The sequence below is a fragment of the Crotalus tigris genome, unplaced genomic scaffold (assembly GCF_016545835.1).
Source record: "Crotalus tigris isolate CLP2741 ecotype Arizona unplaced genomic scaffold, ASM1654583v1 scf7180000019636.1259824, whole genome shotgun sequence".
NCBI classification, from domain to species: domain Eukaryota; kingdom Metazoa; phylum Chordata; class Lepidosauria; order Squamata; family Viperidae; genus Crotalus; species Crotalus tigris.
The window spans coordinates 1,143,445-1,169,007 of NW_024097633.1; positions in this window are offsets into that span (position 1 = coordinate 1,143,445).

The following is a 25,563-nucleotide window of genomic DNA, read 5'->3' on the forward strand; positions in this document are numbered from 1 at the left end:
AGAGTGAAAGTAAAATGGCGTTTTGAAAGTTTTTTTTTTCCTTTAAAAGACGGATCGGCTGAATTGCTGTTTAATACTGCTTTTTTTTTTACTTTTTTTACTTTTTTATTCTTGGGGACTTTTAGATTGATCTTATTTTATTCTATTTTATCTTATTTTTAATTTTTTTTTGGATTACTTATTTTTATCGGTATTTTTAAGAAGAAAGGAAGATAAATTAAAATGGCTTCAAAACGACAACCAGCTACTGCAGCTTCTAAAGTAACTTCTTCTCCTGCTACTTCTACTGTGCAACAACAACTTAAAATAATACCCTCAGTGCAGCAACCTAAATCCACTCCACCTTCACCTCCCCCATCTGGCACATCAGCACAAGACATTAAAGAAATAATGGTAAGTGCTGTCTCACAGTTTAGGGAGGAAATGAAACAACTTTTGGACCAGAATAAATCTGAAACTAAGGAGGAAATGAAGAAAGAGATGAAGGAGCTTTTAGAACAGAATAATGCTATTTTGAGGGATGATATACTTCTAGCTCTATCTGGAATGGCCTCAGTGGTTGTGAAGCTGGACTCCAGAGTAGAGGAAATTGAAGAAACAGTTGAACTTTTGGATTATAAATTTCAAGATATGGAGAAAAAAGTGGAGACTTCACAAGATGATATTCTTATGTTCCAGTATAGACAGATGGAATATGCTTTGAGAATAAGGGGTCTGAAAGAAGATAAAACTCAAGATTTGATGGAAATGGTGATTAATGACTTGGCTGTTATTTTGAATATTGATAAAGAAGAGTTACGTGGGGATGTGGAAAGAATTTATAGAGTTAATTCTTGGATTGCAAAACAGAGGAATTTGCCTAGAGATGTGGTGATATATTTTGCTAAGAAGTCTTTGCGAAATCAGATTCTACAAACTTTTTATAATAAAAGATTTCAGATTGCTGCCCAAGATATTATTATTTTAAAGGAAATTCCACCTAAAATTTTAAGAAGCAGAAAAGATTTTGCTTTTTTAGTAAATGAACTTAAAGCAAGACAAATGCCATTTAGATGGGAGATTCCGATGGGCATTGTTTTGAGCCATGCGGGGACACGTTATAGACTTAATACAGTTGCTAAAGCTAAGGAATTTTATAAAACGGTCCTGGGAGCAGGCTCTCCTTTGCCCATGATGCATAAAGTCTTGAGTGACAAAGAGATGGAACAGAAATCTGAAGGTACAGGGATGATGACTGCTGGACAGGTGGTATGGATGTCTCAACCAGAGGTTAAAGAACAGAGAATGACCCGTGCAGCACATAAACGTAAAGAAAAAGAACAACAGAAAAAAGAAAAAGAAAAAGAAATTGAAGAATCTACTCAGCAAATTGCTTCAGTGCCGGTGGGAGGAGCAAGACCCAAAAGCTCTGCTACATATTCATCAGCAGCAGAATTTGAGCGGATCTTCTCCAGGCTGAAGGCCAAGGGAGATGGCAAAGCTCCTGTCCTGGAATGTTAATGGATTAAACATTCCTCAAAAGAGAAAAAAAATTTACCACTATTTGAAACAACATAACAATGATATTATTTGCTTGCAAGAAACTCATATTACAGCTAAAGATCAAAAATATTTAAATAATCCTCGCTTGGGATCTCATTTTGTATCTCCCGCCCCTGGGAAGAAAGGGGGTGTGGTAATCTATGTTAAACAGAATTTATCTGCTACCTTGTTAGAATCAGATCCTTACGGAAGATATGTTATGCTTGAACTTGGTTTATATGGCAAGAAAATTCTTATTGTGGGGTTGTATGCACCAAACCAGCAACAGGAGCAATTTTATAGGGTACTACATCAGAAAATAACTTTGTTGGACTATAGATCTGTGATTTTAATGGGAGACTGGAATGGTGTCTTAGATATACAAATGGACAAAAAAGGCTCTTCTACCTTTTTTAAACAGGCTAAATTACCTAAAGCCTTTTTTGATATGAAAGAAGATTGGGAATTGAGAGACTATTGGCGTGAACGTAATCAAGAAGAAAAGGATTTTACGTTTTTCTCAGATAGACACCAATCTTTCTCAAGAATTGATTTCTTTTTGATCACAACAGATTTATACAACAGGGTGAAGAATGTAAAAATTTTTCCTAGGACATTGTCCGATCATAGTCCAGTTTGGATGGAACTGTTTGTAGAGAAGGAAGATAGGAGATCCTGGAGGGTGAATGAGAATTTATTTAAACAAGAAAAAAATGTTCATAAATTAAAGGAATGTTTAAAGGAATATTTTACTTTAAATATGAACAAGGGAACATCAATGTCAATGGTCTGGGATGCAAGTAAAGCTTTTATGCGTGGTATTTTGATAAAAATGAATAATTTGCATAGACAGAAACAGACTCAGAAACGGAAAGATTTGGAAGAGGAGATTAAATTAAAAGAGAAACTTTTAATTTCAAATCCCTTAGATGAAAAGGTTAAAGGAGCTTTAAAATTGTTAAAAACACAATTTAACATGCTGATGGCTGATCAAGCTGCAACTAATTTGCTATTTATGAAACAAAATACATTTTGTAATGCTAATAAACCAGGGAGATGGTTGGCTTATCAGTTAAGAAAAAAACAGAAACAGAGGAATATAGATAAAATAAATTATAATGGTAAATTGGTTTATCAGAAAGAATTGATTAAGAAATCTTTTTTAGAATACTATCAAAAATTATATAAGGGTACTAATATTCAAATTACAGATATAAATAATTATTTAGGCAAAGTTAACTTTCCTAAATTAACAGAAGATCAGGGAAAAAAGATTAACGGTTTAATTACTAAGGAAGAAATTGTTACAGCTATTAAACAATTGAAATTGGGCAAAGCGCCGGGTACGGATGGGTTGACATCTATTTATTATAAAGCTTTAGTAGAAGAGATGATCAACCGTTGTGTGAACTGTTTAATAATTTATTACAGGGGTTAGAGATCCCTCCATCCTGGCGTAATGCATTTATATCATTGATTCCAAAAGATAGTCAAGATCTTACTTTGCCTAAAAATTATAGGCCTATATCTCTTTTAAATGTGGATTATAAAATTTTTGCAAAAATTTTAGCTAACAGGCTTATGGGGATCTTGCAGCAGTTTATACATAGGGATCAATCGGGTTTTATAACTGGAAGGTATATGAAGAATAACGTTAGACAAATTATTAATTTATTAGAGTATTTAGAAAAGAATAACCAAGTCTCTGCAGGCCTGATATTTTTGGATGCTGAAAAAGCCTTTGATCAAGTGAATTGGCAGTTTATGCTGTGTTTAATCAAGGAGATTAATTTTGGACAAAATATATTACAAGTATTATCCAATATATATCAAAAACAGACTGCTCAAATTATTGTAAATGGGGGTTTGTCAGAGGCTTTTGTAATAGAAAAAGGAACAAGACAGGGATGCCCGTTGTCTCCGTTATTGTTTGTTTTAACACTGGAAATTTTGTTGATTAAAATTCGGGAGTCTCAAGAAATAAAAGGAATAGAAATTAATAAAAAAGAATATAAATTAAGAGCCTTTGCAGATGACTTGGTTGTTACTTTGTTTCAACCTGTTTCTTCGGTGGTGAAATTATTACAATTGATTCAACAATATGGACGTGTTTCTGGCTTTAAAATTAATAATAATAAGACCAAAATATTAGCTAAAAACATGACTAATGGTGATAAACAGGCTTTAGTTAACTTAACAGACTTTGAAATTGTTGATAAGGTAAAATATTTGGGGGTTACATTATCTGCTTCTAATGTAAAATTGTATAAAAATAATTATGAAAAGCTGTGGATGGAGGTACAGAAGGATTTAAAAAACTGGAATAATTTACAGTTATCCCTTATGGGCAGAATTGCAGTTATTAAAATGAATGTCCTGCCAAAGTTTATTTTTTTGTTTCAAATGTTACCTATCTTAAAGAACGAACGTAATTTAGATGAATGGCAAAAAGGTATTAATAAATTTGTTTGGGCAGGGAAAAAACCAAGGGTGAAACTTAAAATAATGCAAGATTTTCGTGAGAGAGGTGGACTCAAGGTACCAAATATGAAATTGTATTATGATGCTGTAGTATTGACATTGATTAGCGACTGGGTGAATTTAACAAATACAGAAATACTTCATTTGGAAGGCTGGGACCTATTTTTTGGATGGCATGCCTATTTAATATTTAATAAAAAAGTGGATTGGGTTTTTAAGTCTCATATTATAAGAAACTCTTTGCTAAGAGTGTGGAGAAAGTATTATAAAAGTGACTTCAAAATACCATTATGGGCTATACCTCGGCATGCCATAGAAGGTATAAGGAAAGGGGTAAATATGGACAAGGTCTCTTACGTACAGTTATTAAGATGGGATGGCCAAGACTGGCAGTTAAAATCTTTGGAAGAATTAACACATGAAAACTTAACTTATTCATGGTTCCAATATAGACAAATAGTGGATAGATGGAAGATGGATTGTAAAATGGGCTGGCTTAGAGAAGATGAAATTTTTTTAAAACAAGTAAGAGATCAAAGGCCAACCCATATTAAGAGAGTTTATGGGGTTTTAGTGGAATTAGATTCAGAACTTGAACTAGTTAAAGATTGTATGATTAAATGGGCACAGAATATTGGTGAAACGATTTCAATGGATACTTGGGAACTTATTTGGATAAGAAATGTTAAATTCACACAAGCGCAAAATTTAAGAGAGAATTTTTATAAGATGTTTTATAGATGGCACCTTGACCCAAAGAAAATGTCCATTATGTACCCTAATCTACAGCCGAAATGCTGGAGATGTGGATATTTGGATGCTACCTATTACCATATTTGGTGGACGTGTAAGCATATAAAAGCTTTTTGGATTAAGATATGGTGGAATATTCAAAGAATTTTTAAAAGGAGGGTAAAATTTACTCCGCAATTATTTTTACTAGGTATTGTTATTGACTGTGATGCTAAGGAGGTTATATTGATGTTAAATTTGATTACAGCCGCTAGGTTGTTAATAGGACAATATTGGAAGAAGGAATCTTTGCCTACTTTACAAGAATGGTTTCATAAAGTTTCGTATTTGGCAGAAATGGCAAAGATTTCGGCTTTCTTAAAGGAGCAATCTCAAGAAAAATTTTTTGCGGTATGGGAAAAATGGATAAATTTTATACAACATAATTTGGATATGGAAAAATATTATCTAGCCTTTTTATAATTTGTAATGATTGTTTTTTCTTTCTTTCTTTCTTCTTTTTCTTTTTTATATATATACATTTTTTATGTATTATTATTCATATATTTTTTTTTTATATATATATATGCTTTATTCTTCGTCTACTTTCTTCTTTCTTCTTTCTCTCTCTCTCTTCTCTTTTTATTTATTTTTTTTTCTTTTTTAGTATATATTATTCATTTTAAAGTTTATGTTATGTATATTATTATTATATATATTATTATTGTGATTTTATTATTATTATTAATTATTTTATAAATTGCAAATGTTATTTTTAAAATATTTGTTAAATAATCCTATATTCAGTTCTGGGAAGTCGGGGGGGGGGGTGGGGTGGTTGGGGAGGGGGGGGTGGATTTTTATTTGTAAAACTTTTGAAAAATTTCAATTAAAAAAAAAAAAAAAATGTCCCTATGCTGCTGTTTTATCTCAACATACTTGCAAGAGGGTTTATCAGCACTCATTGAAATAACCAGTGTTTGAAAATATATTATAGTTAAAAAGTCTGCATTTAGAAAACCAAGTAAGTGAAATCTGCAATCTCACAAATATTTGTCAGACAAATCTCATAAATGTGTGCCTGATGGAAGGCAAAAAGGGACTAGTGAAGTCTTATAAATGTCATCATGGAAATGATGCAAAATTACATAATTGGTATTATCAGCATAATGATGTTATGATCCATGGAATGTCATCATGTCTGGACACCAATATATGTAAATTATTACATTTTACTATGCTCCTTGTTCCCTCAATCAACATTTCCCATTTTTCTGGTTTAAGGTTAGTTGTTATAGAGAACCGTACATTGCTATCACTTCTGCATATCTATAAAAAAGCAGAATTTTTCCCTGTTATAAACAGCTCATAAACATTTGTAGATTGTTAAATTTGCTTAATTTTAAAAACCATAATGGCTGTGTTAATTCAAGCCTGGCTCTGGGTTTCAAAATTACCTTATCTAGGTCAGCATGAGCTACTCATCTGTGCTGTAGGTCTCCTAAATGAGTAAATGTTGCCAGAGGCTACATGTTTGATGCCAGCATGCCATTTTACTCATATGATACATAGGTTTATAAAGGTGTTTCTAGCCATAATATAAAATATCAGGCTTAGCTTAACCCTCTTTTCCTTCTTTTCACCTTTTAAAATTATCTTTATAAGCCATTTATGTTATTGATCTTAATGTAATAAAAATATGTTAAAATGGTATGAAGAATGCAGAACAGACATAACTTGGAGTAAATTTTAATTAAAAGGTGAAATTTTTTCTGCTTGAAGTATTTTTTTATAATATTTTATTAGTTTTCTAATTTTACAATTAAGTATTTAAAAAGCAATGTGGTGACTGGGTAATCAATAGTTCAATAACATACATAAATCTTCAGTATAAATCTCAAGTTACACCATCAGATATTTCCTCTCTGCTCCAAATTTTTTATATACTGCTCCAAGTATTTTAAAGAGAGGCCAGCCAACAAACATAATTCATATTCTGTCTTCTAACTATTATGCATACATGCTTCCATTAGGAAGGAAATTCAGTTTTATGAGAGACCAAACATAATAATGAGCTCTGAAAACCACAAAAACATTTAGAAACATACTGTTGAAATAGCTTGGGCGTGTCTGCACGTGTATGTGTGCAGGGGAGAGTTGGATCATATTCTTCCCTTCATTTATATTAGAGATGGAGGGGAAAAAAAGATCCTTACCACTTTCACTCAGATCTTCTTGAAACTCGTTTTGTAAAGTCAAGAATATAAGCCAATAATCTGTGTGAAAAGCCATCTGTGTCACTTTTTAAAATCATTCAATCTTCATTAAAGTCCAGAGAATATCACTAAAATCAGTAGTAGGAAGAGGATAAGCCTCTCCCAGAAAGTATGGGATATCAGTCATTTCATATGACATGCTAAGGTTCATGAAAATTCTAATGCTAAGGCTATACTCTTATGCTCACTTATTATATTTTGGAATAACTCTCACTGAATTCAATGAGATTTATTTTTGAGCAGATATACTTATGGGTTGCCTTATAAACTAGAATAGTTCAGAATTGTGAAGGCATACCTTCTGGTGGTCAGCGTAATCTCACTTACAACAGTTAGTTGGATACCTTCTAGTGGTCAGCGTAATCTCACTAGAAGGCATACCTTCTAGTGGTCAGCGTAATCTCACTTACAACAATGAAGCAACAGTTTTATATTTTATTAAAATAAAGATTTTTCTCCAAATCATTTTGACTTGATGTTTATGTAAGAATGCATTAATACTGGTGGATTATTTAAGGTTACCAGATCTGGTCTGGGCTGAAAAACCCAGCAGCATTCTGGATAACACAAAGAGACACAGATTTCTCTGTGTCTTTGTTGGGTTATCTGGATTTTTGCAGCCCAAATACGATGGCCTTAGTCTATTATCAAACAAAATGTTTCAATTTTGCTCCTTGTTTCTCATGAGAGCTCAGGTTTCTCTAATAAACTAAGATTAATACACTAACAAAATCTTATATTTAAAAGTATTTTAGATTATTGTTAAGAAAACATGTATTTAATATTAGATTTCAATATTATGGTTACCTTAATTTGTTTATTCTCTCATATGAATGAGCTATACACAGCAGTATGTTGTTATTTTATACTGTATTTTAATTAGCTTGAATTCACAGTTTATTGCTGTGAATGGTCATGACCACTTAATGAAAAACCACACAAAATACTAAATCAGTACAAGATATCAATGGAGGGATTACCTCAGTCATAAATTATACATGCATGCAAAAAACATGTCTATTATTGAACTGTCTCCAACCTGCCCTTTTCAAAAGTGTTTGGACAGCAGTTTCAGAAATTCTGAAGGATGCTAATTCCTGGAGGAATTTCAGTCAAATTTCAAGCTGGAGTTCAACATAGAGATGACACTGAGATCACTGGTGGAGATCTTAGGCTGGTGACCTCAGGATATGGATAAAGTGTTCATCCTTGATTTTTCAGTAGTTTTTGATATCATCAGTCATGGTGGGGTTCAACTGGGCTAGCTGCAGAACTCAGGAGTTGACTAATCATGTTATCATGATTAGCCTTTCTCAGTGGCCTGTTCCAATAATTGTTGACAAACCTTACTGCATTCTTTAACCAAGTGACAAAATTAGTGGATCAGAGGAATACTGTGGATATAATTTACTTGGACTTCAGTAAGGAATTTGATAAAGTAGATCACAACCTACTACTCGATAAGATAGAAAAAAGTGGGTTAGACAGCATCACCACCAGATGGATTCGTAGCTGGCTGACCGGCCGTATTCATCCTGTGGTCCTCAATGGAACTGCAGCTACATAGAGGGAAGTGTGTAGTGGGGTGCCCCAGGGCTCTGTTCTAGGTCCAGTGCTCTTCAACATCTTCATCAACGATTTGGATGAGGGGATAGATGGGGAACTCATCAAATTTGCAGATGACACCAAGCTGGCAGGAATAGCCAACACTCCAGAAAACAGGCTTAAGATACAGGAGGACCTGGACAGACTTGAACACTGGGTGCTCTCTAACAAAATGAAATTCAATGGTGAAAAAAGTAAGGTTCTACATTTAGGCATGAAAAACCAAATGTACAGGTATAGTATATGGGGTACCTTGCTCAATCGTAGTAATTGTGAGAGGGATCTCGGAGTCCTAGTGGACAATCACTTAAATATGAGCCAGCAGTGTGCTGCAGCTGCCAAAAAAGCCAACTCAGTGCTTGGTTGCATTAGCAGAGGGATAGAATCAAGATCACGTGAAGTATTAATACCACAATACCACAATACCTTACAATACCTTGATAAGGCCACACTTGGAATACTGCATCCAGCTTTGGTCACCATGATGTAAAAAAGATGCTGAGACTCTAGAAAGAATACAGAGAAGAGCAACAAAGATGATTAGGGGAATAGAGTCTAAAACATATGAGGAACGGTTGCTGGAATTGGGTATGTCTAGTTTAACGAAGAGAAGGATGGGGGGGGACATATTAGCAGTGTTCCAATATCTCAGGGGCTGCCACAAAGAAGATGGAGGCTATTCTCCAAAGTGCCTGAGGGCAGGACAAGAAGCAATGGATGGAAACTAATTAAGGAGAGAAGCAACCTAGAACTAAGGAGAAATTTCCTGACAGTTAGAACAATTAACCAATGGAACAACCTGCCTCCAGAAGCGGTGAATGCTCCAACACTGGAAGTTTTTAAGAAGAGACTGGACAGCCATCTGTCCAAAATTGTATAGGGTTTCCTGCTTGCCTGACCAGGGGGTTGGACTTGATGACCTCCAAGATCCCTTCCAACTTTATTATTATTATTATTATTATTATTATTATTATTATTATTATTATTATTATTATTATTATAGATGGGAAGGAGACTCAGCTTAAACCTTCCCAAACCAAGTGATTACGACTTTTGGCTGGCCAAATTTGAAGACTTTCCATTTTTAGACTTGGAGGGGGTCACACTTTCCCACTCAAGACTGGTATGTAATCTGGTGGACATGTTGGACTCCCAAAATCTACTCATAGAGAAGGTGGAAGATGTGGCCAAGAGATCCTTTGCCTAATTATATCTAATGCATCAACTGTCCCTGTTCCTAGTTGAGGAAGTCCTTTATGGTCACTCAGGTTGGACTATTATCATGCATTCTGCATGGGTTGTCTTTGGAAACCAAAAGGCAGTTGGTCCAGAATCCAGAATTAGACATGTCACACATCTGTTCCATGAGCTACACTAAATTGCCAGTGAGTTTCCAGATGCAATTCAATATATTGTTTATTACTTATAAAGCCTTCATGACACACAGTCAGGTTACCTGAAGGACTGCCTATCTTCCATGATTTCTGCCTTTTTAAAATACCAGGCAGTGTCAGTGTGGTTTTGATCCCTATTTATTGGGACCCAAGAACTATGTGTTCTTACGAATGAAGGCAAATATATATGTCCCAGGATAATGTTGTAGGATCCAATCTGTGTTCATCACAGGGATGAGAGGTTTAGTCTTCCAAGCTTTCAGAATCATGCTGGAGCCCATCCTCAGGGAAACTCTCTGTAACAAAATATGTTTCCTGTCATGGCATTGCCCTCTGGAATGATATCCCCTCCATAGACTTTTCATTCCCATCCTACTGACATTCTGGATGTCACTAAAATATGATTGGTCTCTCAAATCTGGATAAGATTTTTGTGAACCCTACGGGGTATTAATGTGTGAGTGTGTGTGCATGAGATTTCTTTTCAATTCTATTATGTTCATAGATTTTGGCAAAAAAATTATAAATTGTGGCCATGTGACCATGAGTGCTGCAAATAGCCATAAATGTGGACCAGTTGAACACCCAAAATGTAGTCACATGGCAGTGGGAGAGAGGGGAAGATAGCGGAACTTCAAATTTGTGTAAGTAATTTTTTCAGAGTTCATTGAAAGTTTGAATGGTTGTTAAGCAGCCAGTTATAAGTTAAAAAAACTCCCCATACACTGAAATAGAAAACTATAAAAGAGAAAAGAATTGAAAAGAAAATCTCATGTGCACACATTCAATTCAGTTATTACTTGCTTGGTGTAATGGCTGATAGACATGACCCTATACCCTGTTCAGTATTGTTAGCTACAATATTCATGAATGGATAAGTCAGCCACAAGGTGCATCTGGATGGAAATACTATAAAATATCACAATGCTGAACTTTTCTTGTGTTATTTTAGAAAGAAAACATTTCATTCTGTGATTCAAAAAACAGCAACAGGAATCAGTGGTAGGTCTTATGGAAAAAGCTAACATTTTCTATTCCCAAGTTTAAAAAAGATGAGATTGTTACTTATTGTTAGGACAACAGATCACAGTTTGGCTTACAAAATATTTAAGGATTTGTTTTTCTTTGCAGGGAACTGAATAGGAATAACAGTCCATATTTTACAAAATCTTCTAAAATGTTTGAATTTTTCTGAGCTTCCATATCAAATTCAGTAAATTTGTTTGTCTATATGAAATACATTTCTGAATTATTTGCCAGATGCCTTCCCAGAGCTGTCAAGCATTGTATTTTCTCTAGGAATTTTCCCAATTCTAAGTGCTTTTTGTGAGAGTTTGCAAATAAATTTGCAAAGTATTCAACTATAATGAGATATTTTTTCTCTATTTTTAGTTCAAACCAGGCTTCTAATTTTTTTGCCATTTAAGCCTACAGAGGATATGGGGATTAACAATAGGAATTATATACTGCTTCATAGTGTTTTGCAGCCCTCTTTCTAAGCAGTTTATAGAGTCAGCATATTGCTCCCAATAATCTGGATCCTCATTTTACCAACCTTGGAAGGATGGAAGGCTGAGTCAACCTTGAGCTGGTGAGACTCAGAATTAGCCTACAATACTGCATTCTAACCATTGCACCATCACAGCTCTTACAAGTAATAGTAACAACAGCAACATTTGCCTATTCCAAGTCCTTGGGAAGGAACGTGATATATGAATAAAATGCCAAATCCAAACTAAATATCTGGCTGACACTGCGACCAACAATATTAATATTTAACAAATAATGTATACATATAAACTTCACTAGTTTTATTGAGTTCTAATTTTAGTAGACTTGTGTCACCTAGGCCATAATGGCTTCATTAAATTATTAACAAAAAAAATCTTTGAATATATCAAAAGCTTATCATGCTTCACTAAATAAATTATACTTTTTTCATAACTGTTAAAGGAGATATCTTGCTATGATTGATAATGAGTCCTACTTGAGGGGAAGAACATCAGTACTGGTCAGTATCAAGAGTTCTCTATTGGAAAACTGAAGTGTCTAAATTAAGGGAAACATCATCAAATTCTTTTAGTGCAGGAACATCTCTGCCTAACTCTTATATTTTTAGCCATATTCATAGGCCAGTCCAAACTATTCAGACTGAGGGAATTATCTAGTTAGGAAAACAAGAATGCAAAAAAATGTAATTGTGTAATGTTTACAAAGATACTTCAGTGAGGATCAGGATAAGTAAAACAGATGCCTAAGACTTATTTTCATGTAGTTAGAAGAGCAATGCATCCAGATTCAGCCATAGTTTCATCCCATACAGCATTAACCTTGTGAACTCTCAAGCTTCCTTCTTCTGTTATATATTCAAGATGGACAGTATTTAATATTTATTTGCTGCATATATGTAAGGATGTGGGTCTGTACATATGTTGTTCATAGTATGTTTAGGTGTGTGTCATGTATGTGTTTCACTTTGAGAGCAGGCAACTAAATTTCATTTTTGATGTGTGCCATTGTGCCCACAGTATAAAAATGACAATAAAGGTTATCTTATCTTATCAAATCAAATTTAAAGTATCAATGAGTATAAATTCTGCTCTTGGTTCTTGTCCACTCAGATATTGGCTAGTGTCTGATACTTCAATATGTTGTGACAAATTATCCTTGTCTCTGAATAGAAATTGACAAATACAAGTGTTTTTTAATTAACACTTGGAACAGAAGTTGCTTAGTCAAGTTAGCTCTTCTTATTTATTCATAAGAGCTGTAGGATAACAAACTTTTCACATTCTTACAATCACAGTTAAATATTTTTTCACTTTTTGGCTTAACTAAGCATCTAACTGACAATTGTAATGGGATGTGAGAATAACCTTGGGACATAGGAGGAAGAGCTGCATATTATATAATGGTCCAACAAGATATATTTTGGTCCACAGAAGGAATGGAGCAGCAGAAAGCATTTCAGAAGGGACCATCCCTAGTTATTTTTCAGACTTACAAAATTCTGTTACTATAACCTTACAATAAAGTACTGCCAGTACTCAGGGCTTTGGTTTCTGGTCTGGACTATCTTGAAGGGCTGTCTACAATATAGTTTATCTTTACTAATATATGACTTTTGGTCCTGATGTGAATCTGGAAGGAGTGGATGGGAAGACAGATTGAAGGGCTATAAACTTTGCCCAACATTTTGTGAGTCAATTCTTCTCACAATTACTTTGACCCATGATAGATGAATGGAAAGAATCTTTTTGATGTGGTTAGTATTGTGATTTTATAAAAAAAAACACTTCACAAATTTCATAATAATATTTTTAATAGGTTTAGAAAACATGGTTGTAAAGGTACTCTATAGGTTACAAAGGTACTAATAATACTTATCATTGAATATGGTAATGCTGTCTTATTGGATAAAGGCACTTAGGGCCTAGATATAACACTATGATTAGGATTAGCATTAACATGGTACAATGACAATGGCCTCTCAATTTCAGCCATTGTAGCTAATATCTTACTGAAGTCAAGCAAAATCAATGGAGAAAGCTAGAGAGACAGATAGACAGACAGACTTTATGTTGTATGCTACTAAATAAAATGTGAATGGTATAGTTTCAGTTTTTTATGAATTGGCTGGCAGAGGTGTTGGTAGTAGAATTACAAATATATAGCCCTGTAATATTCTATTATCCCATTGTATTAATGACAAATACAGTTTTATAGTTCCCTCCGGATACTAGTGTAATTAATAGGCCCATTTAATTAGCTTCCTTGAAATGTTAAAGAGAAATCTAACTGCTTAATTTTATGCTTGACAATTTGTAACTAATTTGACATTGCACTCAAAATTTTGTCAGGCTTTTGAGGTAGTTTCCAATCTCAAGAAAGAACTCATTTTAAAAAATAAATTGTCTCCTAGCTAAATGTTGAGCTTCTTTACAGGACTAAAGAAAAAGTAAAGTAAAAAAAGTTATTTGACAATGGAACCAATTCTCCAAAAATGTGGTGGAATCCTGGATAGAGTTAAGAAGAGACTAAACAAACTCAGAAATATTTAATGTGAATTCCTGTACTGAGTAGATTATTGTTCCTGATGGTTACTGTGGCCTTCCAAACCCCTAGATTCTATAAAAGATAGAGAAAATTATCATATTAATCTATAAAGCAAGAGATGATGATGATAGTGGTGGTGGTGGTGGTGGTGGTGATGATGATGATTACGATAATAATGATGAACAGCAGAGTGTATGTGTATGTGGGTATATTTTTGCATGTACAGTATGTGAGTGATTTACTGATATGTATCAAGTCATTTTTTACTATAGTGACCAAATAGATAGTTTTTATCCATGCAAATCTGTCCCTAACCTGGTCTTTGTAAATCCTTTCAGCCTTCCAACATTGTACCAATTGCTATTATAATTGAGTCCATTCACCTTGTTGTTGGTCATCCTTATCTTCTCCTTCCTTCTATCTTCCCCAACATTACAGCTTACAATTACAATTTCCAACAAGTAAGGAATGGTAGAAGTTATATGTCAGTGAATATCTGGTTACTACAAGTCCTCCAAATTGATACAGACAATATTGTCATGTTGGAAGCCTGAATTACTAGTATTGCAAAAATATTATAGTAGCATTTTGTTTACACAAAGTTTTCCACATGAGAAATAAAAAATAATAATCCACATGTGATAGTGTTAATTTTGTACAGACAGCTAATCTAATCATTTTTAATCTTCGATTATTTAAAAATTAGGATGCTCCGTAATGCCTGAAAACAAAATAAATCAGGAATGAGAGCAAACCTTAAACTGTAAATAAATTTTAAAACCCTATTAAAGTGAAGAAAAATGGGACAAAACAGATTTTGGGAAAGATGGCGTAAGTTTCCACCCTAAATAAAATGCTGAGGTCCAAAAGGACAGCCCCTTTCATATATGGTTTTTAGAGCATTAAGCACAGGGTGTGTTTTGAATATAGAATTTATTGAATATAGATAGCTATCATACTGAGACCAAAGGAGTGGCAGAATGTCTTACCTGACATGAATTTTATTCGCACTGCTATTTAACATTTATTAGGACCTTGTTGGGCTACCAACATAAAAAAAGCAATTGTCCCAGCTGTAATATGATCCCAAATGAGCAACTCAAGACTCAGTCATGCTGCTGCATTTTGAATAAGGGAAAAGCTCTGGAGAAGTTGAAGTTTAGTGCAATTTGAAAACAAATTTCAACATTAGGTTGTAAAGTTTTACTGTGACAAAGCTAGACAAAACGATTTATATAATATGAGCATATTGACTTCAGATCTGATTTATCATCCAGATTTGGGATAACCATTATACTAAATATTCTGCGGAACAGACTCATAATTAAATGATTGGTCCATTAGTGGGTGGAAGTGGCAAGAAGGTGACAAGCAACAGGGAGAAAGCAGAACTATTTAACTCATTTTTTGCATCTGTCTTTACACAAAGGGAAAAAACAGACCAACCTATCAAAAATAGTGCCACAAAAAACAAAACAGAAACACAAGTTAAGATAGGCAAGAAAATCGTTAGTGAGCACCTGTCCAGCCTAGATGAGTTCAAATCGCCAGGACCAGACGGATTACACCCCAGAGTTCTCAAGGAACTGGCAGATGTGATATCGGAGCCACTGAACTATATTTTTCAAAGATCCTGGAACACAGGGGAACTACCAGAGGACTGGAAAAGAGCTGATGTAGTTCCCATCCTCAAAAAAGGAAAAAAAATGGATCCAGGAAATTACAGACCTATCAGCCTGACCTCAATACCTGGGAAGATCCTGGAAAAGATAATCAAACAACGAATCAACGAACACCTAGAGGCAAACAAAGTCATTACTAAAAGCCAACATGGGTTTGTCAAAAATAGATCATGCCAGACAAATCTTATTGCATTCTTTGACCAAGTGACAAAATTAGTGGATCAGAGGAATGCTGTGGACATAATTTACTTGGACTTCAGTAAGGCATTTGATAAAGTAGATCACAACCTACTACTTGACAAGATAGAAAAATGTGGGGTAGACAGAACCACCACCAGATGGATCCGTAGCTGGCTGACCGGCCGTACTCAGCGAGTGGTCCTCAATGGAACTGCATCTATATGGAGGGAAGTGTGTAGTGGGGTGCCCCAGGGCTCTGTTCTGGGCCCAGTACTCTTCAACATCTTCATCAACGATTTGGATGAAGGGATAGATGGGGAACTCATCAAATTTGCAGACGACACCAAGCTGGCAGGAATAGCCAACACTCCAGAAGACAGGCTTAAGATACAGAAGGATCTGGACAGACTTGAACACTGGGCACTAACTAACAAAATGAAATTCAATGGTGAAAAAAGCAAGGTTCTACATTTAGGCAAGAAAAACCAAATGCACAAGTACAGCATAGGTGGCACCATGCTCAATAGTAGTAACTGTGAGAGGGACCTCGGAGTCCTAGTAGACAATCACTTAAATATGAGCCAGCAGTGTGCTGCAGCTGCCAAAAAGGCCAACACAGTGCTAGGCTGCATTAACAGAGGGATAGAATCAAGATCACGTGAAGTATTAATACCACTCTTCAATGCCTTGGTAAGGCCACACTTGGAATACTGCATCCAGTTTTGGTCACCACGATGTAAAAAAGATGTGAGACTCTAGAAAGAGTACAGAGAAGAGCAACAAAGATGATTAGGGGACTGGAGGCTAAAACATATAAGGAACGGTTGCTAGAATTGGGTATGTCTAGTTTAACGAAGAGAAGGACAAGGGGGGACATGATAGCAGTATTCCAATATCTCAGGGGCTGCCATAAAGAAGAGGGAATTAAGCTATTTTCCAAAGCACCTGAAGGCAGGACAAGAAGCAACGGGTGGAAACTAATCAAGGAGAGAAGCAACCTAGAACTAAGGAGAAACTTCCTGACAGTGAGAACAATTAATCAGTGGAACAGCTTGCCTCCAGAAGCAGTAAATGCTCCAACACTGGAAGTTTTTAAGAAGAGACTGGACAGCCATTTGTCCGAAATGGTGTAGGGTTTCCTGCCCGAGCAGGGGGTTGGACTAGATGACCTCCAAGGTCCCTTCCAACTTTACTACTACTATTACTATAATTAGCTGAGGCTCTGGACACAATTTAATTATCAGGGAGTATCTTTCTGTATCAAATCTTGCCTGTTCTCTATTACCAGAACAGAATAGTGTTTTGAGAAAAGTTTTCTCTGCAGGAGAGGTCACTGGCATCTACAGCTTAATCTTCTGTATGATAGATGGCACAACAATGAAAGGTGGACACACACATAGGTGGTAGCAAATTGTCTGTATTTTTTAAAGTCCAATATTAACTAGAATGTCTAAAAGTTCAATGTCATATGAAAATGCTCTGAAACTAACATTCAGACCTAAGAGATATTTTAGAAAATTTGGCACATTTGGAATTTTAAATGTGGGTCCAATATTGTGAGTGTTAGGCCTTCATAAATAGATGTTATGATAGGCACAGCTACTTGAAAAACAATAACTTACCAGAAAGTACTTTCCCTATTTCCTACCTTCAAGCAGGCTGACCAATTTCCAAACAAAACACTTGGTTACAATTACATATTGTATTGGGCTTCTTTTCTAAGATAGATTGTGTAGTCTATTTGGAGTAAGACGCATTCTTAGAAAAAAAAAATGTGAGGCAGACTATATCCCTAGTGCAAAGACCATAGAATTTCTATCTGCAACCCTATGTGGAAATTACTCTAGATGTATTCCAGGAATATGAGGTGCATCATAGGGCAAAATAAATGTAAGTTAATGCTTAATCCTGAATGAGATTGTACTTCTCCTTTTGGAACTTGTATGCAATTTGGGAATCCTCTTGGACTTACAGTTTTGAGTCAAGGAGCAGCTAACAGCTATGGCAAAAAAGGGCTTTGCACAAATTCTTCTGTTGTACCAACTATGCTTGGTTTGGAAGGCCAGGAGAAACACAAACTCATACTTTGCTTGAGAATGTGAGATTATTGCAATGCAAGGGACATCCCTCAAAAATCACTCAGAAGTTGCAGCTGCTTCAAAATGTAATGCCATGGACAATGATGGACATGCCAAAGTATGCTCTCATATGACATTTCTGCTTATTACCCATAGGTTTTTGGGTGCTATTCAAGGTGCTAATTACCATCCATAAAACCCTTCATGGTACATTGATGGGTTATCTGAGGATCTATCTTCTATCATTTCTACCCATCTTGTATACATGGCAGAATCAACATGCTTCAAGTCCCAATCAACTACCTCATGCAAGCCATAAAGTCAACCTTCTCTGCTGTAATGCCTCCCTCTGGAACAACATTCCACCAAATATTTATTCCCCCAGATTCTCCCTACCCTGACATTGTTTAAATGAGCCCTTAAAACCATGGTCTAACATGTGAGACAGGTTTTTTTATTAATTTTTCTCAAAGTATTCAAAAAAATGGGTCTGAGAATTTCAGTCTAAGCGACTCCATTTCACAGTGGACATGGCAGAAAAAATAAATATGCTCCCCCCCAAAAAAAAGTGAGGAAATGTTAATTCCAGCATATCAAAATCCATTTTACTTATTTTTTCCTCAGTTTCATAGTTTTCCAAGTTTTGCATTTCTCCATTGTCTTATTAGGAAAAGTACATACAAAAATGTGTAGTCATGAAAATAACTTAAAGTATGCATTGTACTACGGGAAAAATGCTTGCAAAAATGCCAAAAGTGAAGAAAATTAGAGAAATATTTATTTTGTATATTAGGTGAAATGTGTCTAAAAAGATGTTTATACTGAAATAATTTGCAAATTAAAATCAGGAAGATATATGCCTCCTAGTTTTTAACTCTTTGCTTTTTTAATTGGGAAATTTTCCCTAACAAAATTATTTAAAAAAAACAACAATCAAAGCAAGTATGTATATACACACATTATTATTGTTAATAACAATAACAACATTGTATTAAGATCTAAAAATGATTGAAGTCAAAATAGCTGAAATGATTCTGAATGCCTTTCAGGCACATCTGAATCAAATAAGGTAATTATTCTTTAAAATGCTTACACAAAGTCTGATTTGCATGCTGGTAATTGCTCTGCCTTGTGGCATCTAGCAATTGACACAGCAATGATTTTAATTATTGTAATTTCATCAGTATAAATACTTCAAAGTTATGCAAATAGTCCTTCATAATTCACACAGACAGTTTGCAGTATTTGATTTAATAGTCTTGTAAGTCTCTTTGTCTATCCAGTTTACTCTCAGATGTGACTGTGCATTGCAATTGAAGCCTCTCACTCACATCAAAGTCTCCAAATCAGAACAAGATGAGCTAATTTTACAAAGACTGACAGTTCAAACATTAACTTGCAAACACAATTATAAGATGAAATATATTAAAAAAGACTTCAGTCTGATATTATCTGACACTGATACCTGCAGCTAATCATGTCTAATTCTTCTGTGACACTGGCAAGTAATAATAATTCTTAGGCATTTGACTGTTTCATCACAAGTCCAATATTCTACCCACTAAACATATCAATCTATACAATATATTGCTATATTTTGAAGAATAATAAATAAAACTATGTTAATATTTCTAATGCATAGTAATCTATTAGGCTTTAAATTTTTGTTTGAAATCTGTTTGGTCCATCAATCTTACATTCTGTACAATGGACTCTAAAGACTTGGCTTAGCAAAATCAGGGGCATCCTACACTTTACAGCAGATAATAATTGAAACTTAACCCTGATAATTGCAAGGTGCTATAGGAGTAGATGGCTCATCAAACCAGGGTCTAGACAGAACTAAATTCCTCTTCAGAACCAGTTTAACAATTTTTGGATGTTCCATAACGCCCCAGGAGCTGACATTACCCCTGTGAGAATTTGACAATTTTCATTAGTCTCAAGTTACATTTCCTAGCTGTTGCCTTTCCTTTTTACTGGCTGTGTTATGACAACATTCTGGAGTAGTCATTCTAATAAAGGAGTGGAGAGCAAGTGGTTGACATGAACTTTAAAGAGGCAAAATTCCTTCAGCTCTAGAGACCCAGCCATTGTACATTTTTTTTACAAAAGGCATCCCACAATATTTAGTAATGGGGCTAAAAATATTTAGTCATGATCCTCAGAACCAAAGCACTGAATTTGTTATTTTTAATTACATCATGCTTCATTTCTACATTATATCCTAAGAGGAGTGGTCTAGAATGCCTTTTCTTATAGGAGCACAGACAGGAAGAGAGTTATATGTATAAATACCCTTTTCATTATCTCATTTCTGAGAGGAGCAATATTGACGTTGGAAGGAATGATGTTATGGTTTCTTTCTTCATGAAGTGAACCTTAAAGGAGTCTGTGTAGGCAGTCATGTTTTCAGGCTACATACCAGGTGCTTAGAATGATTGTGAGTTTGATTCAACAAATATCTTTTTAATTCAATGAGATATTCATATATTTATCTTCCCAACGAAGTCAGTGGGTAATAAAATTTCCCAGAGTTTGCTGGATTATGGCTCCTGATTTCAGAAAACAATTCAAAGTCAAATCAAGCCCATAAAAGTAATTTTACTATCCTTTCCAAGTGCGACCAATATAAACTACTACTGAATCTTTGCACATTGATCACAAATCTGGGGAGTCACAATTGAGTTATTGTCAATGGTGGGATTCAAATATGTGAATAATTGATTCTCTGTTTGGATGCTGCTTCTGGAAGTCCATTCTGGGCCTGGGCAACAAAAAATTATCTACCAGTTCTGCTGAAGTGGTACGAACCGGCTGAATCCCACCACTGGTTATTGTCCTTAAAAAATAAGATTATCTTGGTATTAGGCCAAAAAGTTAGTCGTATATAGGAAAATGGAGAACAAACAGAAGAAACACAGTTCACTTTTTAGTCTGCACTCTAATTTTGTATTTTAGGCATCATTTATGATGTCTTCATGTTCTCAAACATTGCTTAGTCAGTCAGTCAGTCAGTCAGCCAGTTAGACTTGATTTGTCTAGATACATTTGAGAAAAAGTTACCAAGGATAGGGTCTGGTAGAGACATGGTGTCAGTATGAAACATTTCAAGCAAGAAAGAGGGATGACATGCAAATCCATGTAAGCAGAAGAAAATAGTCCTTTGGGAAAAAAACAGGAAATAGCTGAATTTATTATGTGCTAAAAGTGAAATTCAGGAGATAACATCATACATACATGTAATGTAGATGTATATTAATAAAAAAGTATTAATGGAGAAATCAGATGGAAGAAATTGAAAAGGTGTACTTCATTTCATATATCATGTAAGATGTTTATCCTTATAATATTTGTTATTCTGTATAAATGTTTAAATTGATTGGTCTTACATTTTCATTGTTTGTACTATCCTTGTTTATTGGAAAGATAAAAACAAGATAGTGCCAAATTAATTTTTTATCATCTTGAGTGGCTGTAAATTATTTGGGCTGCATAAATCTCCCAAATAGTTCACAAGTGAACTATTATATGAAGTATCTGTTTGAATCATTAAAGCAGCCATCTCTTTTTTTTCAGATTTTGGGACCATTTCATAGCCCATTTAACATCTAAACAGGTATATTAGGTTCATAATTCCACATACTGCAAAATATTTTTTAAAAGATTGGTAGTCCTCTAAATATGCTTATAATTGGCCCATTCCATATATATTGTTTATAAATAGGTTATATAAGTCAGTTCAATTTTCTATAGATTTTTGTCTATGGAAAAACAAAGAGTGTTCACAAAACCTAAGTATTAATTTTTGTATAAGCAAAGGTTCAGTAAATAAGATGAGGTCCTTGTTGTTGAAAAGATAGGTTTTAAAGGTTTATCTAGGAACAATTTTCATACAATATTTTTTTAACATCAGTGGATACAGCATTTTACTGCAATGTAAAAAAATTGTATATTTTCATGATCTCAAGTATGGATGCTATATGTCAGAATAGCAATCTAAAAAAGTAATTGTATGATTTTTATATATGTATGTGCATTATAAGTGCAAAATTATTATTGTTCACTACATTTATTTATCTACAATTGTATTTAATGTCCCAAATTTAAGGGACTTACAGTAGCATGTAATGCTTGCAGCAGAATGTATATAGAATTGGCTAGTAGTAAAATAATTTACAAATTGAACAATTCACCATCCTAGTCCAACTTCTACATAAGCTGTTTATATTTGAAAATCCAGCATCTTATTCATATCAGAAAAAAATAATGAATTTTTGTTCCTCCTGGTGCTAAATTGGAATAACATTCACAATGTTCTTTTTATCACATTTAATCTTGCTTTCTAAATCTCATCTCAATCAAGTCATATATTTGGTAGCCAAGCAGCCTTGTCCTACTGATAGGTTTCTGATACCCATAGCATCTGCCATCTTTTCCATTGTTATACAGTAGAAGAATGAAAATGCCACATAATGCATCATGTTCTCCATTTTTCCACAGCATCAAGTTTAATGCTAGAATTGTGAGAGTTTCTTCACCCTTCTCTCATGCCTTCAGCTATACACACTCTCTACCCTTTGCTAAAGTTCTTTTACAGTGTAGACAATAGGAGATGTTAAGTGCACCAGTGAAAATGCCAAGACATGCAGAAGAAGATGAACAGTTAAGGAAGAAGAATGAAAAGTTAGAATATCAGGATCTTTTGTCATTGTGTATGATAGGGATTTTGAGGAAAGCTTATTTGAATTCCAAGTACCAGCCTCGTTGCTCAAATAGTTTTAAGCCTAGGATTGGTCACTGGTCTTTCTGTGGGGTTCTTGTTCTAACAGAGGTTTTCATGAGTGTCACACAGATGTTACCAGTTTTAGGAATAAGATATCAAGTGAAAATCAAGATTTTGGTAACAGATGAGCAAGCACGGAAGAGTTGGATAGGCAACAGATGACCAAGCAGACTGAAAGAAGCAGTGAATTTAATGATATAATGGCAAGCAAATCCTATATTCATAAATAAAACCACACTGATTTGAGATATAATAATCCTATATCTTTTTTTAAAAAAAACTTAAATTCAAAAGGAAACAATGTTGATCTACTCCATGTGGGGCACTAATCCTCAGAGCCCTCATTGTGTCTCAAACTAGACTACCAATCTATATCTGTAATTTTCATTGCCCAATATGTCATAAAGATGAAAATCCAGGTATGATGAAGGACTCATGGCTGATAGCCAATTATTTTCTGGGAAAGACTTCTCATTTGCAATAGCACAAGACAAAGTGCTAAAACTTGGCTCTTTTCAAGCTGGAAACAGCTATACCAATTATGTATGGCTGGTGTAAGAAGTGAGAATTTCATTTCTTTGGTTTGTTTTGTTACAAACATATAGAAGTTCTACATTTCTTCCCAAACAGCCTGCAAAGAACTTTGCAATTAAAATAAAAAAGAAATACAGTTGAGGTAGAAAGCACAACTGAAATCCATCCAGCTTTACTCCAGTTCCCTATTAGCCTTTATGCAATATGTAGCTATCAAGTGCCCATTTGGGCTGCTGAGCAAAGCTAAAATGGGGTGTGCAGCAAAATTAAAAGTGTTATCATTATAGTGTGTGTGCATTTCATGTCACAAACATATGAAACATTTAATATTTACTATTAAGTATGTAACACTATTTCCTGCTAAAGAAAGAACAAAGGTTTGGCTGAGCCTTAAAAAGGTTTTAAATAATGTTGTTAAGAAATATCCCAACCTTATTTAAAAAAATCTGTCTCAAAGCAGTTTTCTTTCAAAGCATTCTCTTTGTCATAGATACGGGCATGTGACTCAATCAGGAAATACATGCTGTTTTTTCTTGGAGGACTAAAAAAGGACATTTAGGTATAACAATTTCATTTATCTGCAGAAATTAAAAGTCATAAGAAATCAGAGAACAACTAATAAACAAGCTTATTTGGAAAAAAAGCTGTGCAATAAATTAAAATGTGTTTTATAAGCATGGTCATGTATAAATTCATTTTTTGAAAAACCATTCCACTCTTTTTGGCTATTATCTTTGATTTTTATACAGTACTCTATTTTCATGCCACACCACTCTGATTTCTTTAAATAAAATAGCTTTTTATGTGGCTACTTTCTATTTCCTGTTACTCAGAACCTAAAACTAATTCCAAGCAGATATATTCGTCACTGTGAGTTCAAAATAATAATAATAATAATAATAATAATAATAATAATAATAATAATAATAATAATAATAAATCATTCATTCATAGCAGAATCTTAGAAAAATTAATATGAATCCTGGAAAGTAAGCATGACAATTATCTGTCTCATGATGACGATAATAATGCATTATAATCATGATTCTTTACATCAATTAATTGGGAAAATCTGATGGACAAGAAAGAATAAGGATTAGCAGCTCACTATGTGGAATCATCTTCTTTCTGATGTGACCCAGAAGTTTAAATTAAAATTACCAGCAGTCCTCTGTGGTATTAGACAGACTGAGAAGGCTGTAATATGGAATGCAGGGAGACTAACTACAATAAATGTGAAAGAAGTTGCAGTTCTGGGATAGAATTGGGGCCAGGGGGGAGGAGATGTAATATCATGTAAATTGTTGATACACAGTTAACATCTATATTATCACAATATTACCTGCACATAAGCATTGTATCAAATGCAATATAATTATTCTAAGATAAGATTTTGTTGTTTCAAATACTTTTGAATTGAGTCAATTCATATATTCCTTAAATGTTATACTGAGGTTTAAATATCGAACATTGCCTGGGCAACATCAAATTAGGCCTGCATGTACAGGTACAGATATTTCTCAAATATTAAATTTATGTCTGAATGTAGTTGATTACCATTGCCATTTGACCTGAAGTGCATTGATACAATAATTTTCTTCCTTCTTTGATTTTGGGAATGGGATGGGTGGTGGTGATGAGGAAACACCATATGCTTGTGTAGCTTATTCTTACTAAACTTTCCCGAGTAGCAATTTTAACTAATCCACCCATTAAAATATCAACCATCTTTGTAAATATTCATTTTGCCTGATGTTTCCAGAGTATGATTCTCTAGTACTCCTCTAATTTTCCAGCAATACATTTTAGTAAGAACGAAGTGTTCTTATTCCACTTCATAAATTAATAAAGCAACATTTCATTTTTTTTTTAAAAAAAGGACCAGGCAAATAAGAAGACTAGGCATCTTCAAATATAGTAGACAATATATGAAGCACAATAGGCAAAAAACTGGGTTTTTTTTTTAGAGTTGTTAGGATTAGAATGTTGGCTTGCAAAAAATGAATATATACATTCCAAAAGGATGCCAAGAATGCATGAGAAATTTGTGCTACATAACTGATAATATAAATCCAGGGTAAGGCATTGGAAAATTGGCAAAGATTATGGCATGTAATAACTGAAAGATCTGAATCATACAATTAAGAATTTTTGATACTTCGCCACTATGTCCATAAATAATTCAGAATGATTGGCAACTGCTTGTAGGAATCACAGAATTCAAAAAAGCTTCTAAAA